Source organism: Astatotilapia calliptera, chromosome 16 (genome assembly GCF_964374335.1).
Source record: "Astatotilapia calliptera chromosome 16, fAstCal68.1, whole genome shotgun sequence".
NCBI classification, from domain to species: domain Eukaryota; kingdom Metazoa; phylum Chordata; class Actinopteri; order Cichliformes; family Cichlidae; genus Astatotilapia; species Astatotilapia calliptera.
Window position 1 is genome coordinate 35207220 of NC_137437.1, and position 16192 is coordinate 35223411.

General features: G+C 44.1%; 1 protein-coding gene across 6 annotated transcripts in view; it reads right to left on the reverse strand.

Moving 5' to 3' along the window:
- The window catches only part of LOC113007774 (partitioning defective 3 homolog B-like), a 224447-nt gene that overhangs the window by 22202 nt on the left and 186053 nt on the right, over positions 1-16192 (reverse strand). The window lies entirely within an intron of this gene.

Sequence of the window (16192 nt, forward strand, 5' to 3'; positions counted from 1 at the left end):
TTCCGCCACTTATTCCCATTCCTCTATTTTTGCCTGTTAACCACACACACACACACACACACACACACGCTCCTTCAGAGATTATCCCAGTCTATTCTGTGGGTATATTCCAGCTGCCGGGGCGCTCCTAAAACGAGCCGACTAAACCCCAAAAGTCCACACACACACACACACACACACACACACGCACGCACGCACGCACACACACACACGCCGGTTATTCATATCTTGTGGGGACATCTTATTGACATAATGCTTTCCCAAGCCCCAAACCATGAAAATGAATGCCTAACCCTGACCCTAAACCAAACCATGACCCAATTGTAACACTGACACTTGAGTCTCAAAAATATATTCAAACTTGTGGGGGACCAGGATTTTGGTCCCCATATGGGCTGTTTGTTCCCACAAGTATAGTAAACTTTCAAGTTTTGGCTCCCACAAAGATATTAATACACACACACACACACACACACACACACACACACACACACACACACACACACACACACACACACACACACACACACACACGTTGGTTATTCATATCTTGTGGGGACATTTAGCTGACATAATATTTCCCTAGCCCCTTACCCTAACCATCAGAAATAAATGCCTAACCCTGACCCTTACCCTGAACCTAACCATAACCCAATTGTAACCCTGACACTAAAACCACATTTTGAGTCTCAAAAACGCCTTCAAACTTGTGGGTCCCCATTAGGGCTGTTGGTCCCCACAAGTATAGTAAACTTCCAATTTTTGGTCCCCACAAAGATATGAATACACACTCACACACAACCATATGCACTTGGTCTCCGTCAGCAGCCTGGATGCTGTTGTGTGAGGTAAGAAAGCGTTTAGCATTAATAAAAAGAAGGAGCTCCTCCTGTGTGTGTAATGTTGAACATGTCGTCTAAATCACCTTCACCCCTGTAAAATTCAGCTTTTGTGAATAATTCACATTTCCAGTGGATAAAATTGCGTAACCCGTAACCATTACTGCGCCGCTGACGAGACATTACTGTACATCATGTGCACATTTTGAAGCCATAATATTTTGTTACAGTAGGGTGTACAGCCCGTTCCCACACAGTGAAAGAACGAATAAGAGGCTTTATACCAAAAACAGCATAACAGAATGAGGGTGAATTAAATGTGTACGTCCCAAGTGATGGAGACAAAAGGTTTTATAGAAAACTAGGTTCTTCTTTTCTCCTCGTGGAGCCCAGAATTAGATATTACAGACCGCAGCCTTTTCTTCTTTTTCTCTGCCTCTCTTCTTTCTGCATTCCAGGGAATGATGCCAGAAGGCATATAAAACAGATTTGCTGGCCCGGCTTTCTTTTTGAACACCTGTCTTTATAGCTTCAATATCTCAGGTAGAGAGACAGCGGGATATTAAGAGGGAATAGAGAGGTGGAGCAAAAGAATGAAAAGGCATTAGGAGGAGAAGAAAGGTGGAAAGAGAGATAGAGCGAATGAGAAGTAAATGAGTTAGAGAGTAGGCAAGTGTGATATAGAGAGGGGGAGTGATATTATGAAGCCATTGAGCGGTGGCGAAAGGGGAGGGGGCCGAGATGAGAGGTGAATTATAAAACAAGGGAGCGAATGGGGTGAAGATGAGGGCGACAGACTGGAGAGGTGAAAGGGACATTAAAGACACGATTTAAACAAGACGTTAAAGAGGAAACTAGAGACAGGTGAGGGTGAAACACTGCATCAGCTCCTGGAGGCTGAGGTGAGAGATGAGTAAGGGAGAGGAAAAAGGGCACGGTCATGGAGTGGAAGCAAACTTCTACAAAGGTGGTATTATTACTGTTATTATTATTATTTATAAATCAAATGAAAACACCAGAGTGTCCATCTCCCAGTGCCAGAGTATAACTGGCCACAGTGTTGAATTAGAAAATAACTCTAATATCCATTAAAGACAACAGGCTGAGCTCCATTCACCAAGCTGTCTGCTGGGCTTCAGTCACTCACGCAGCAGAGTCAAAGCTTCCTAACTTCATCTATTTCAGGTGAGCTGGATGCTGAGACTGCGTTTGCTGTCTGCACCATCTTCTTTTCTCCTTTAATGCAGTTACTGGATGAATGATATGGTGTGCTGTGAGGTTCATTCTACAAATGGCCCATGTGAGAACTCTGTGCTCCACTTTTGGAGAATCAACTTCCTTTACTTTACTTATCTGTAATTAGCAACCCAGCCACAAACACATGGTGCACTCCCAGTGCCGGTCCCAAGCTGGAGTTGTGTCACCCAGAGTGAAATCTTTGCCAAATCAAACATGTGGATCATAAAGAACGACACTTCAATACCAGATAGGTCAGGACCCGGGTTAACAACGACCACTTCTGGTGCTGTGAGCCAAACGAGTGCCGGAGGAAACGCTGCTACTGTGGACTGAAGTTAACAGAAGAGAAAAAAGGAAGATGTGGTGGGAGTGAGTGAGAAGGAAAAGCAGGAGGTTGGAGATGAGAGTGGATGATGAAGATGGAGCTGCCAGGCTGGAGGAAAACATCACAGAGGAGGACAAGGAGCGGGTTGGCGTGACAGGAAGACAGACTGAGGTGGAGGCAGATCTGCTGTGGCGACCTCTAAAGGGAGGTCGCCACAGCAGATCGGCTGAAAGAGGAAGACTAATCTCTAATTAGCATGCATGTGTGAACCAATACAGTCTATGGATGCAGCCGTAGCAACCAGGTACCGCGGTCACCTGTGCCATGCATGAAAGACGCTGCCTCGATTGCAAAGAGGCGCGACTACTCTTCACCAAAACTGTGAAAAATGCAATAAATAAAAAAGCAAACTTGGCCGTTTACTGTTCTCCTTTTTAAGCTGTTGTTGAATTTGTGACCTTTTATTACAAATTAAAAGCTTCGCCTTGAAACTGTAACCAACACATTTCAGCCGTGTCTTTGATACAAACTACGGGTAACCGTGGCAACTGTGTAGCAACTACAGTAATCATAAGGAGGGTCGCCCGCTGGTCTCCGGGCCTGTGTGGCTGAGGGAGGAGGTGGAAAGCTACCAAAATATGCTTATAACAGCAAATCTGACAGAGAAAGAAGAGCCCGGAGTTAGTTTGTGAACTGACTCACTGGAAAAGACTAAAGCTGTCAGTATTAGTGTGTCTGTAACTGTAAGACACAGAAAGCTAGACGTTAGTAGACAACTGTGAAAAGACTGCAGGGCAAACACTACGACAGCTGAGGTAGTGTAACACACTGTACACACCTCTATTCCCCCCCCCCCCCCCCCCACACACACAACGTTTTCCACACACATCAACAAAACATGCACAATCTTTCTCTTCCAGCACAGCTTCTGTGTAATGTAATCTCTCACATGCACGCAGCCAAACACACACCCTTCCTTCCTCTGAAGGAGCGCGCACACATTTAAACACACTCCCTCTCACTCGTGGAGGGCTGTGGCAGGAGTGGAGCGCACTGGTTGGGGTAATGGTCTAGCGAAAAACCATTTCACGGCATAGCGAGCAGAGGAGAGGCAGAGAGGAGTGCGCGGAAATCAAGCAGAAGAGACTGATACAGAAGGGAGAGGGAGAAGACACACACACACACACACACACACACACACACACACACACACACACACTGAGAGAGAGACAAGGGCTCATCTCTCTCTTTTTAACAGACCCTTCAATCTACCCATAAAACACACCACCCAATCACTTTCAGCACTGACACACCCACACAGACTTGTTCCTTCTATCTCCCTTTTCTACACACACACACACACACACACACACACACACACACACACACACACACACACACACACACACAATCTCTTTACTCGAGCTGTCTCGAGGATTTCAGAGGGATTTAGATCGACGTGGAGTATTTGGTAGATGCATCTGCTTAAACGAGTCCACTTAGTCCAAATGTGAAGTGTCTCTTTCTTCCCCCTCGTGTTATCTTCTTCTAAACTCCTTCATCACCGGCCCCACATCAGACTTTTTACAACCCCCCCCCCCATCCGTGCTCACCATTCCCTCCCTGTCCACACCTCATCTTTCATTAACTGTTCCCCTTAAGTGAAATAAAGTGGACCTGTGAGTACAGATAGATCCCATCCAAACTCTTAAGCTCTTTCCTCCTACTGCAGCCTACATCTGGCTCCTACTCTTTTTATAATACAGCCATCATTTCTCAACTTATCAACTCTTTTCTTCTAACTTGAAACCTGCTTTTGCTAGAACGTGTCTGTATCTGGAGCCACATGTCTTTCTTTAACTTCCACTGTCATTTTCTCCTTCTGTAAATCAATAGACAAAGATTTTACTCCCTTTTTGTCTTCTGTCCACTCCCCACTCTGACTCCCACCCCTGCAGAAATCGATGAATAAGAGAGGCTGGTTCTAATCCGTATCAGTCATATCGTTCTGCTCAGCCAGCACTTTCGGCTGACTCAATTAAAACACAGCTCTCTGTGCCTCCTCTCTCTGTCACAGCCGCTAAGCCTAGTGCGTGCACACATCTGTATGTTGGAGTGTCTGTGAGAGAGCTATCCCCCTGATGTGCATCATGCCATGTTAATGACGTCTCTGGTGAATTCACGCATTAAAAATGTGTCTGAACTTAAACTCCTGTTTTCACTGTTTACACATCAGCTTTTTAATGAGGAAACATAACACGAGCCAGAGATTCCCACAACACTCCCATCACGACACAAAATGTTCAACGATTACCTTCTTTCTGTCTTCCTTTGTTCATACTTAAGACCAGGATCTGCTATTATTCTGTGAGTTAGCCAAACTAGAAAAACCCTTCTTGGCTGGTATTTAGTACATGTGCTAACCTGTGCCTGGACTAACAGCTAGTGAGACTGCCTCACTGCCTGTCCATATGGCATTTCTGGGTTTGGAGAAAATCTTTGGAAAATACCGGATACTGCATAAGCTCATCTGACAAGCCTACAGCGTCCCTGAAGTCTACGTCCAATGGGTCCAACTGTTCTACCGCAATGTCAGCAGCCTCATACAGACCCAGCAGGGGCCTCTTGCACCATCCACATTGGGATCCATCATGGATCAGCCCTTTTACCACTGCACTCCATGCACCGCTTGTACCCAGGAACAGGCGACCGCCAGCTGCCCCATCAAGAGTTCAAATATCTTAGATGGAGTTCCAGAAATATGAGCAGCACCATCCAGTCAAGTCAGCTCAATGTCCACTCGCCCAAAGTCAAAGATTTACAAAATCTCCACAGAGCTGAGTGCTGGCCAGCAGCAGGGAAGCTGGCTCTCCACTCGATGGAAATACACCGCGCTGCACCATTTGCAGATAAGATGCACGAATGAACGCCACCCAGAAGAAGGCGCTAATCGTTGGAAGCCGTGCAGACGGATGTGCAGCGGACCCTGTGTTTACCTGGGATCAGCTGTAGCCAGATTCAGCTGTCAATGAGAAAACTTGGGCATCCCTTTAAGCAGGATCAACTGGAAATGAATGCGATTAAAAACATGTTACCTTTCCCTCAAAAGATATGGTATCCATACAAAGCCAACAACACTCGGCTCACTTTTTGAAATCTTTTAGGATCCCTCCAGCTTTCGCTCAGGTGTGATGGTGTTATTTCCAGCACGACATGACTAAATATATCCATTAGTTTGCACAGAGGAGGACACAATCACACATCATGTCCTCTGTAATTTATGCTTCTGATTTTTAAATAGCACCCTACACAAAGACATCTTTTTAAAAAATAATCTTTGCATCAGTCTGTAATTTTTTTCTTTTCCATTTTCTTTTGAAACTCAAATTAAATCGAGTTCGTTCCGTGCCATTCCCGGCTCCGTGTAATGACCTGTGATTGCCACCCACCATCACTCGGGTGGTAAAATGGGCCGTTCGCCTTTCCTCCCTCCACCCTCTATCCATCCACGCATGCTTCCCTCTGTTCATTCAGAGCTGTTCTCCATCACACCATTCCCGTTTTTTATTTATTCAGTAAATCTCCATTTGTTCATTTAATACTGTATACCGTCCTCCCTCCGTCCATTTACCCGTCCATTCATTCTAGAGAAAGCAGTAATTGCGGCTGCTGGCAAAAAGCCATCCGTTTTCTCAGGCTAATTACTACAGCCTCTTAACAAAGTAGCACTAAAGGAAAGAGTCGACAAGCACACTCACGAGACCGCGCCTCTTCACATTCACAGGCAAGTGAATGCGAGCAGGCGTGCACACGCACAAATAAGTATTCAAATTAGGTCCTGGCGTAGTTCATCATTCTTCTAATATGTTGACCTCACAGGAGACACTGCACAGAGCCAGAGTCAGCTGCATTAAAGCAAATCGTATTCAAACGGCACGAAATGTTCTCTGAAGACTGGCTGAGCTTATAGCTCTTAACCTGGATTACTTTGGATATTAAAGAGACATTTGTGGAAATGTCCTGTTTGGTTACACTTCTAAGAAATAAACAGCAAACACACATCCCAGCTGCGATCCGGCTCAGACTGCAGACTGCATGTTAAGCCATCGATTAGGGACTCGTGACCAGTGTTGGTCAAGTTACTTGAAAAAAGTAATCAGTAACTAATTACTGATTACTTCCCCAAAAAAGTAATCCCGTTACTTTACTGATTACTTATTTTCAAAAGTAATTAATTACTTAGTTACTTTTTAAAAACACGATTTACAACCTGAAGAGGTGATAAAGTGATAGATCTTTCAGCCCAATTCTACTTTTTCTGCATAATCCATCATACAAAATGTAATCAAATGGAAAAGTCTCTTTTTTTAACTTGTTTTATTAGTTTTAATCTTTTAACTTTATGCATCAAGCAAAAATTTAACTATATGCACCATTCTCTGACTGGAAGAAATTAGTTTAACATTTAAACCTATTTTCTGCACATTCCAGCACATAAAATAAAATATTTTTTGTGTTTACACTCAGTCTTTCAAATAGATGCAAGTAAAACACAGCAGAAAATAAATAAAGTCAAAGACTCAGCGGCCCTGTTGCTCTATTTTCACCTGTAAAGCAGGAGTGGGGTAGGCGGAGGGTTACCCTGGTGCAGGTGTGCCGCGGTCAGTGGAAGAATCCGCGAGTTTCTCTGTGAGTTTCCCATTACGTCGTAGCTACTCGGTGCTTGTTGGAAGTTTAGGGGTTTTTTTCGCTGTAAAAAGAAGTTTTCTTCCCACGCACAGCGGACACTAATGTTTTTGTCACTTTTTATGGAATCAAACTCAAAGTAAGGTCAGTACTTCCACGCTTTAAACGCTGCACGCTCATACTCTCTCTGCACTCGATATATGATCCATTGTTGATCTGCACACAGCTGTTGCCACGAACGTCGCACTCGCTTATGTCACTGTCATGAGACACTTTTTTCTTTCTGTCTGACTCTAATGGGGACCAAACTTTATATCATGAACATCACGCTGTGTTCAATTAGTCTTAAAACCAGCGACTGAGTGTTTAAGAAGCAGAATGCAAATTCTGCTGAGTCACTGCTATTGATCACCAGCCGCAGGAAGCCTCCTGCAGACGCACACTGGTCACTTTGTGTTATTGGGCTGTAAAATCTCGCCGGACTTTGCAGGGTGTGAGCGACAGCCGAAAGCGAGAGGGTGACAGACAACAAATCTGAAAGTCTCAGACTCAACTGCAACCAAGGCGGAGGAAGATAGCGAGAGAATAAAATAATCAGGGCAAATGCGCTTATTTGTTTACAACACCAAAGACGCGCCAAGCATCTTTATTCTCAGACCTCTTCCTACTGAAATGTCAGCAATGCACTAGAATAAAGCGCTAAGAATTAAGACTGGAGCACAGTTAAATGTCACAGCGCTGTTGAGCCTCTGGTACAATTAAGACACAGAAGGTCAATTTTCCCCAAAGCTCACAGCTTAGAGCGCCTTCGCCAATACAGCTATTAATACTACTTAATGCAAATCATCCCGTTTATGTGGTGTAGGTGCATAAACGGGATGGAGGAGACGGCATTTGATTTGCGCGCGTGTTTGTATGCATATCAGTACTTAGACCCATCAATCACATTAAAACCTCTTCTCGTTAAATGGCATTTAAAAGTTATCAAGCTGGTGGCATCCCAGCAAACTTTCAGCAGGCACAAAGCAACACGCACACGAACGCACAGGCAGACAGGACACAAATACAACTCCTGCCAACACTGACGGGAACCTACAAAGAAGTGGTCTTTCATAGACATGAATTATTGGATTTTAGTTCTGGTACAGTTTATGATGGCGGGACGTAATCAACCGTCTCCCCAAACAGATCAAAACCTTACCCAGCTTATAATTTGCCCATCCTTCAAATTCATCTTCATGTGCACTTCTGGACCAAGCTGCTACTTTCTGGTTACCTCATGCAGGACTCTGCCCTGGACGTTCTCCAGTGTGTGAAAGGTGTGATGAGAGGAGATTGTGTTGGTGTAACTCATTCACTCGCTTTTTAATTGGACAGCTGTTTTTCCTGAACAGGAAATGAGTCCACGTTATGTATTTTTGTAAAGAATAGAGCAAGAATGCACACAGACAAAAACACACACCTGCACAAACTTAATGACAAGAAGAAAAAAAGAAACTGAAATAGGAGCTTTTTCAGTTCAACGTGCAGCTATTTCTGTGGGTTCGTGTATTTAGGAGAAGAAGCCGAGGAAAGTGAGGATGGATACAGAAGAGAGCGAGAGAAGGGAAGCAGTGTGTGTGTGTGTGTGTGTGTGTGTGTGTGTGTGTGTGTGTGTGTGTGTGTGTGTGTGTGTGTGTGTGTGTGATGGAGAGAGATGAGGATAAATAAATGATAGTAAGAGGGAAGGTAAGGCGATAGCAGAGAGGATAGGATTAGTCTCTGCTGCAGAGCCTTTGGAGAAATTCACATAAAACACTCACATACACAGAATATTCATGCATGTGTGTGTGTGTGTGTGTGTGTGTGTGTGTGTGTGTGTGTGTGTGTGTGTGTGTGTGTGTGTACCATACGCGTGCACACCCATGCAATGAAATAGATACATACTATATATACTTTAATAAAAAAATAATAGCTAGAAGTGCCACACACATTTATCCTGTCCTTAGTGTTCTTAACAGTTAAGCTCGTCCTTGAAAGTGCAAGGTGGGGAGTCGATAAGAGAGCAGAAAGAGAGGAAGGGAGAGTGGAGGGCGATGCCATATACACAGGGACAGAGACAAGGATGAGGAGATGAGGAGCCTACAAAGTTAAGGGAGATAATTTGGTTTCCTTTAAGCCCCCCTCCTTGCCACCCAGATAGAATATCCCTCTACCTCTACTCCCCACTCTCCTTCTGCGTCTCCTCCTCTCTGCTCAAACTTCCCGACTTAAAGAAAGTTCCCCTTTGAGGATTAGCGGGAACAAAGGAAGGTGAATTCCAAGGAAGACTAAGAGAGTGGAAGCACGGGGGAGTGAAAAAAGGTAGGGGTTAAAGGGGAAACAATTTACCTGACGGAGAAGTGCGAATGATGGGAGCGAGGAGAAGCCGGAGACAGTAAAGATGAGAGCGGAGGAAATTTTTACCTGCGCTGCCGTTTTTTTACAATGTCAGTGCCTTAGGTAGGAAAATCTCTGCTGGCTGTGTGTTTGTGGATTTTCATATTATTTATTTATTTCTCCATGATATCAGGAGCAAGACTTAGCATAAGAGCATAAGCACATAAGAGCAGCACAGGCATATTTCTGCTGTGTGCGAGAGAGAACCTGAATACAGGGCTGGAAATACGCCTGTGTGTGTGTGTGTGTGTGTGTGTGTGTGTGTGTGTGTGCGTGTGCGATTATGATTGTGTGACAGTGGGAGCAGGTGGCCACAGTGGCAGGTTAGATGGAGTTGTAATAGGATGAAAGTGGCACTTTTTCTTTCTGCCTCTCGCACACGCTCAGTTCGTCTTTCAGATGATTGGTTCCAGTCGCACGGTGATGGCCATGAAGTCTGTCAGCTCCTTCTGATTTTTCTAATGTTTTTCTTTTTCATTCTAATTCCATGAAAATTCTGACCTCTTCACACTTCCTCTGTCATCGTGCTACATTTCTTTCTCATCGTCTTTGTTTCCCTTTAATTTCTGTTCACATGCCTGCCCATCCATCCAGCCATCCACCCATCCATCCATCAAAACAATAAATTAAAATGTGATGAGATTTTGAGATCTTTTGAAATTAATCACTTTAATCTTTTTAGTTAAAGTGATGAAATCTTTGAAATCCTTAAGCATGAAAGTGTTTCACTGATATGTGTTCATTGTAATCAGGTACTCACAGTTTGCCGTTTTCATACGTGGTCTGTTTATGTGCACATCTGATCTGTATGAGTGAGCACACGCAGACGGGTGAATATGGACAAAGAAGTGTGGAGAATGGGGGCAATATTTGCTTTTGTGCTGGACGACATGCTTGAGATGGAGGCAGGAATCCACTTTTATTTGAGACTGTGGAGCTGAATCCATGAACAGATATGTACGAACAAACAGGCAGAGGAAGCGGTGACTTGTTCTTTCTGAGAGTCTTAGGCATGCAAATTCACATAACTCTTAAGTATTTAAACCTTAAGACCTTTCTGACCTATGACCCCAGAGAACCGTTCTCTTTTCTAAAAGCCAATTTCCTGCAGAAACTGTGTAAGACACAATTTTAAGTCTACTAGAGCTCTGCCCACTTCTCATGGCCTCAGGATTGGGCTCATGAGATGAGAGGATGATCCTTTATTTTCCAGGCACCTCACTGGATATTGTCCACTTGAAATTCTTAAAATTCAGACAAAGACATGAAAAACATCACAGAACACTTTTCAATTTGTCTGAAAGCTCCGACCCTGCTGAAAGGTCACATATTACTCTCAGTACAAGAAAAGTCATCCATCAAACAGCAGAAACAGAGACGGCTGTGCAGACTGACCAGGATGTAGCTCGAGTCCAGGTGTAGCTGATGGGGGATGGGCAGAGACAGGACTAGATAAAGTAGGACATGTGGGAAAGATCGAGAAATGTAAGGAGAGAGCGAGACGGGGATTAGAAACCCCCTTAAAGCAGCGACTTAATTTCCTGGCTAATGTGGCTATGATTATCTCCTGGGTGGGAATGGGACTTTTGATGTCTTGGGACCGGACTAATCCTTGGCGGCTAACCTCCACCTCTCATTTCCTCTGGATTAGCTTACTCTGCTACTTAATAAAAAAGTTGAAGGTAGGTCAATATTAACCTGTGTGGGAGGGAAAAGGATTGTGTTTCTCTAACTTTGGAGAAGGGAAAAATGACATTAGTCATTTGTTTGCAATCACCTACAGTGTGTTTATGTTTCCTAAGAGCTCCTGTGACTTTGTGAATAACACGTTCTCTCTGAAGAACATGTGTGGAAGCAGCAGGACGTTACAGTGAAACCTTGAAGGGAGAATAGCAGACCAAGTCAATGATAAATTAGTTGTAAATTAATAAATGAAAACGAGGAGGTCACTCAGATTACGACGAGCATGAAGACACACTGGAATGTTACTGAGTTTACAGTCAGTACTTATGGGGACTGAGCCGTGTTAGGTTTAACCAGGAATAGTCCAAAAACACCAGAACTTTCTTAACCGTGATTCCCGTGGTACACTATGTAAAACGTGTGGTGCAAACACTGTTGTGCACTAAATAACGACTGCTGTGTTTGACATGCTAGCTGCAGAACTTTGAGATGTGTACTCTCCGGCTGGCAACTGGTTGCCGGAGGTTGCTGGGAATTTTGTTGGTGCAAAAACCTCCTTATGATCGTTTCGGTCACATGCAGATTGAAGTGGACAGTCATAGTTTACATAGAATATGCAGACCCCGGCCATTCACTACTCCGGTGTGTTACTTCACAGTGGATGGCGAGTAGTTTGCAGACAAGTTGCAGACAAATCTTCCACACAAACTACAACCGAGCGCTCCAACCTGCTAGCCGCCAAAGCAAACACAAGTTTTTGGTACAGCACCGTATACTGTTTGCATCCAAATTCAGTCCAGCAACCTCCAGCAACCACTTGCCAACTTGTTGCTGACTATATAGGTTTCCTCGGTGACCTGTGGTTAGTAGGACCACCTGTGCATGGGGCTTTAGCAATCGCAACTTGCTGGGGACAACCCGTTTTTCCCCCTTAATGGCTGGTGGTTGCCAGATAGTTGCAGACTGGTCTCTAGGCCTGTGTGACTGTTAGCTAGCTAACATCTCCATCTGTACTGATGATGGGCCTTGTGACTGCGACACTACTGATGCTGGGCTATTCCCTTCAGCTCTGCAGCCAAGACGACAAATTTTATCAGTCGGCTTTCTGACTGTTTGACACCGTCTGTTATTGTTGTGGTGTTGTTGTAAAATCAGCTGCACTCTGCAACTAAACACAGTCTTTCAGCCAAGCTACAGCACTAGGGTCATAATCATTCCCTAACCTCTACCATGTACTTTTACTCTATAAACATAACCACAGCATGGCCACAGAGATGGCCATTAAAATAAAAATAAACTTCAATCTGATGAAGGTCCTCACAGCACAGATTTGTTTCATACAAAGACAGTAAAACAGGCCTCCTGTTGCTGGTCTCGACTTGGCATAAGACTAAACAGACACACACACACGCACACATGATTGTGCTTGTCATGGTAACCAGTTGGCTGTAACTCGCAGTCGGACTGATAAATTGGTGAAACTGAAGGTGACTCAGTGCGTCCAACAATTTAGGGCCTCATGATTGAGGGTTATTTGCAAATTCGCACAAGGACTGCAAGGACTTTTACGTAACCAAAAAGCTGCAAATTAACAAAGATTTTTTGTCTTCAGAAAATCTGTTGCCAAATTTTGTCCAACCATCTACTGCAGATCCTTTTTTTCTCATATCAGGCTTTACTCGAGAGAGAAAGCCTCAAGTGTTGCCAGGTTATCATCCGATCTGACCAATGACATGTCACTTGACCCTTCTCTTGGCCAATGCCCTGTCTCCAACAACCGGCTGGGCCCCAGCTGGCCAATTAGCTCGGCTCTTAGTGTGGAGCTCGGCCAATGAAAAGCCCCAGGAGACTTGTGTTCATCTGAACTCACAGATGGGAGGACAGAGAGGAAGAGGGAGTACGGATGAGTGTGTGAGTGTGTGTGAGCGAGAGGGTGTCGGGGTCTTGGCCTGAATTCCCAAACACTATTGAGACATCTTCACTGAAGAGGCTGGCTAGCTTTGAGTTAACAGTTGGAAACAAAGCTCTCCATAAAAGGGACCAATGGGAGAATTTAAAAGCTGATAAAAGAGAGCAAAAGAAAACCCAACGGCTAACCTGCTACGCGCCATATTTATCTTTAATACCTGTGAGTTCTCAGGAAAAGCTAACATGGTTAAAATGTTGCCAATTAAAAAACGTAAGCTTAAGCTTTTAAGCTCACAGTAAAGCTTATTGATATTATGGATGAGTTACACAGCACAGAGGCTCCAACTCGTACTCCTCTCTTTTTGTCGACCTCTGCTACACTTTAAATAGAGAAAAAGGATCTTTAAGCAGTCCATGTTTAACTATAAATTACACCTGATTTAATGAAGAGCTCTTTAAAGTGAAATGAACTGTGAAAAGTATTCAGTGAGAAGGCATAAATGTTACTGAGGTGAAAAAAATATGAGCGAGCTGGATGGAGGTGGCGTGATGTGCAGAGGAGAGGGGGATTTCCTCTGCCTCAGTGCTTCCACTGATTTGGAGGGAAAATTGTAACAGTCTGCCTATTTTTAATCACAAAAAGAAGAAGTGAAACTGTAAAATGTAAAATAACACGTATCGTAGCGTTAAAGTAGCCGACAGGCAGGAAAAGGCCTGTTTATGTCCCTCTCCCTGCTGCCCGGCACTCTTTCAGCTTCTCAGTGTGACTTCAAGTTGACAACCCATCTCTCACTCGCTGCCTCAGCCTCTGCTGTCAGCACTTGAGTCTTTTACCTGCTCTCCTTGTGAAACTCTGACTTTTACTACTGTATGCCCGCTCTCTTCCTCTCCACACATCTCTTGGTATTTGTTATCTATCAAATGACTCACCATATTTCAGCATCAGATATTTCTCTCAGAAGCTCTAAGAAGCTCAAGAGCTGCACGCTGCTTCAGGAATCACACATCAAACACACACACACTTTAACTCTGCTTGCTCACAGTTTGACAAAAAGTGCGTACACGGCACGCACACAGGTGCACGTGTGACACGCAGAGGTGTGTATGTCCTCGATAACACAGCTGAGCCAACAACGAAGAAAAAAACGCGCGCGCACGCGAACAAACACACACTCACACACAATTTGGCTATCTGTCCTGTCCATAGTGCAGTGGCCAGTGGTGATAACACTCTCCACTGGACCAAAACCCATCGCTCTTTACACACACGCACCTCGTCCAGGCTCTGTGAGCTGGGCTGCACATTTGCCTGCTGGCATCTTTCTTGAAATCCTCAATGAAAGTTGTGAGAGCAAAGCAGAAAGTTGATAACGCGCCATCAACACACAAGAGCCGCACACGAAATACCTGCACACACGTGCACGAGCATAGAAGAATGTCACCGCCGTACAAACCATGCAAACTGCTCTGTTCCAGCAAAGACGACTTTGCCGCTGCGTTTGCACGCGAGGATCTTATTCTTCATTAAAAATGGGAAATTCCCAAATGTGGGCACGTGTTTGAGCCCACATCTGATTAAAGCACGAGAGCCTACGATGGTGAAGGCGGCGACAAAGGCTACAGCGGGACGTCCCCGTGTGAAAACATTACACTCATTATTTACCTGCTGCTGGTTGTAACAGTTTATTATTCTGTAGATTCTCTTTGTTTTTTCCAACTGTATCAGGATTTCAGGAAAAACATGGAGAAACGTGTCGACATGCTGAGCAGTGAGGCTGCTGTGAATCACTGAAGGTAAATGTTGACTGTGAACTGATTTTGAATACTGTCAGTTGATTGTACGCTGAAGGAAATTTAATGGCTGTGCTTCTATTACAGGTGATGGTTTTGCAAAAATTGGGACAAACATTTTCCAAGACCATAATTTAACTCTGTGGGAGCGCTGCGCCTGCTGCAGATGACCATATAAATATACAGTTACACAGTACTGTACTATTCCATGATTGTTGTCATTGTTTTGCACTTTTTGCTACTATTTATATGCAATTTATTCCTACAATTTTATCTTTTGAACACCTGCAGAGCTGCAATGTGCTGCATAACAATGGAAATACAGATGTGTTCTATTGGATTCTACTGTATCCCTACAAATCAGTTTTTTAGTGATTACACGTAAGAAAATGAGACAATGCATAATTGGCTCTGTTTAATATTGTGTGTTAAAAAGAACTAATTTTATTTCATTTTACTAGCAAAAACCTGTCTTACAGGTGGTTTTTATCAGCCCTGTGATAATATATGCAAAAATCCAAAGAACTGGTATTTATAATAAATCTGTTTTAAAAACATAGATGTTCATAATTCCTGGATGCACTCATACTAAGTTTTGTTGTGATTGGCCCACCCGTTCAGGAGGAAATCATTACATCATTATAGTTAGAGGTTGAAAGAACAGCGCCACAAACACAGACTTGCAGTGTTTTGTTCCTCTGAGGCTGAGAACGCCACAGCTTATGGTCGTACCACCCTGACCACGCCCGATCTCGTCTGAGCTCAGATGCTAAGCAGGGTGCAGCCGGTTAGGAGTTGGATGGGAGAGTGCCTGGGAATACCAGGAGGCAGAGCGGGTCATTCAGTCTAAGTATCCCGAGTGTGAATGTGTACGACTGTTTAACAGGAAGCACTTAGGTGTAGAAAAAAAGTGCTTGTGTGAATTAGAGATGCATGTTCGAGTAGAGCAGAAAAGCTCTACATAAGAACCATTTACCATTCAACACAACCAGTTCTGGACTTCTTTCCAGTCTGGCAGGTACACACTGTGACACCACTCATGCACATCTACTGATAACTTAAATTTGCTGCTTTATCTTTGCTGCACGTCTCTGAACGACGCATGAATATTCTCTCCTCATAAACATTTCCAAAGTGCACTCACAGCACACAGTAACTTTATATTGTCACAGTCAGCAGATGCAGACTGTGAGAGCAGAGGACTGTGGTGGATAAAAGATACAAAACAGAGGGCGACAGCTGACTGTCAAAATAAAACAGGAAGTGCAGAGACGCAGAGCTAAGACACACAGCCAGGGAGAAC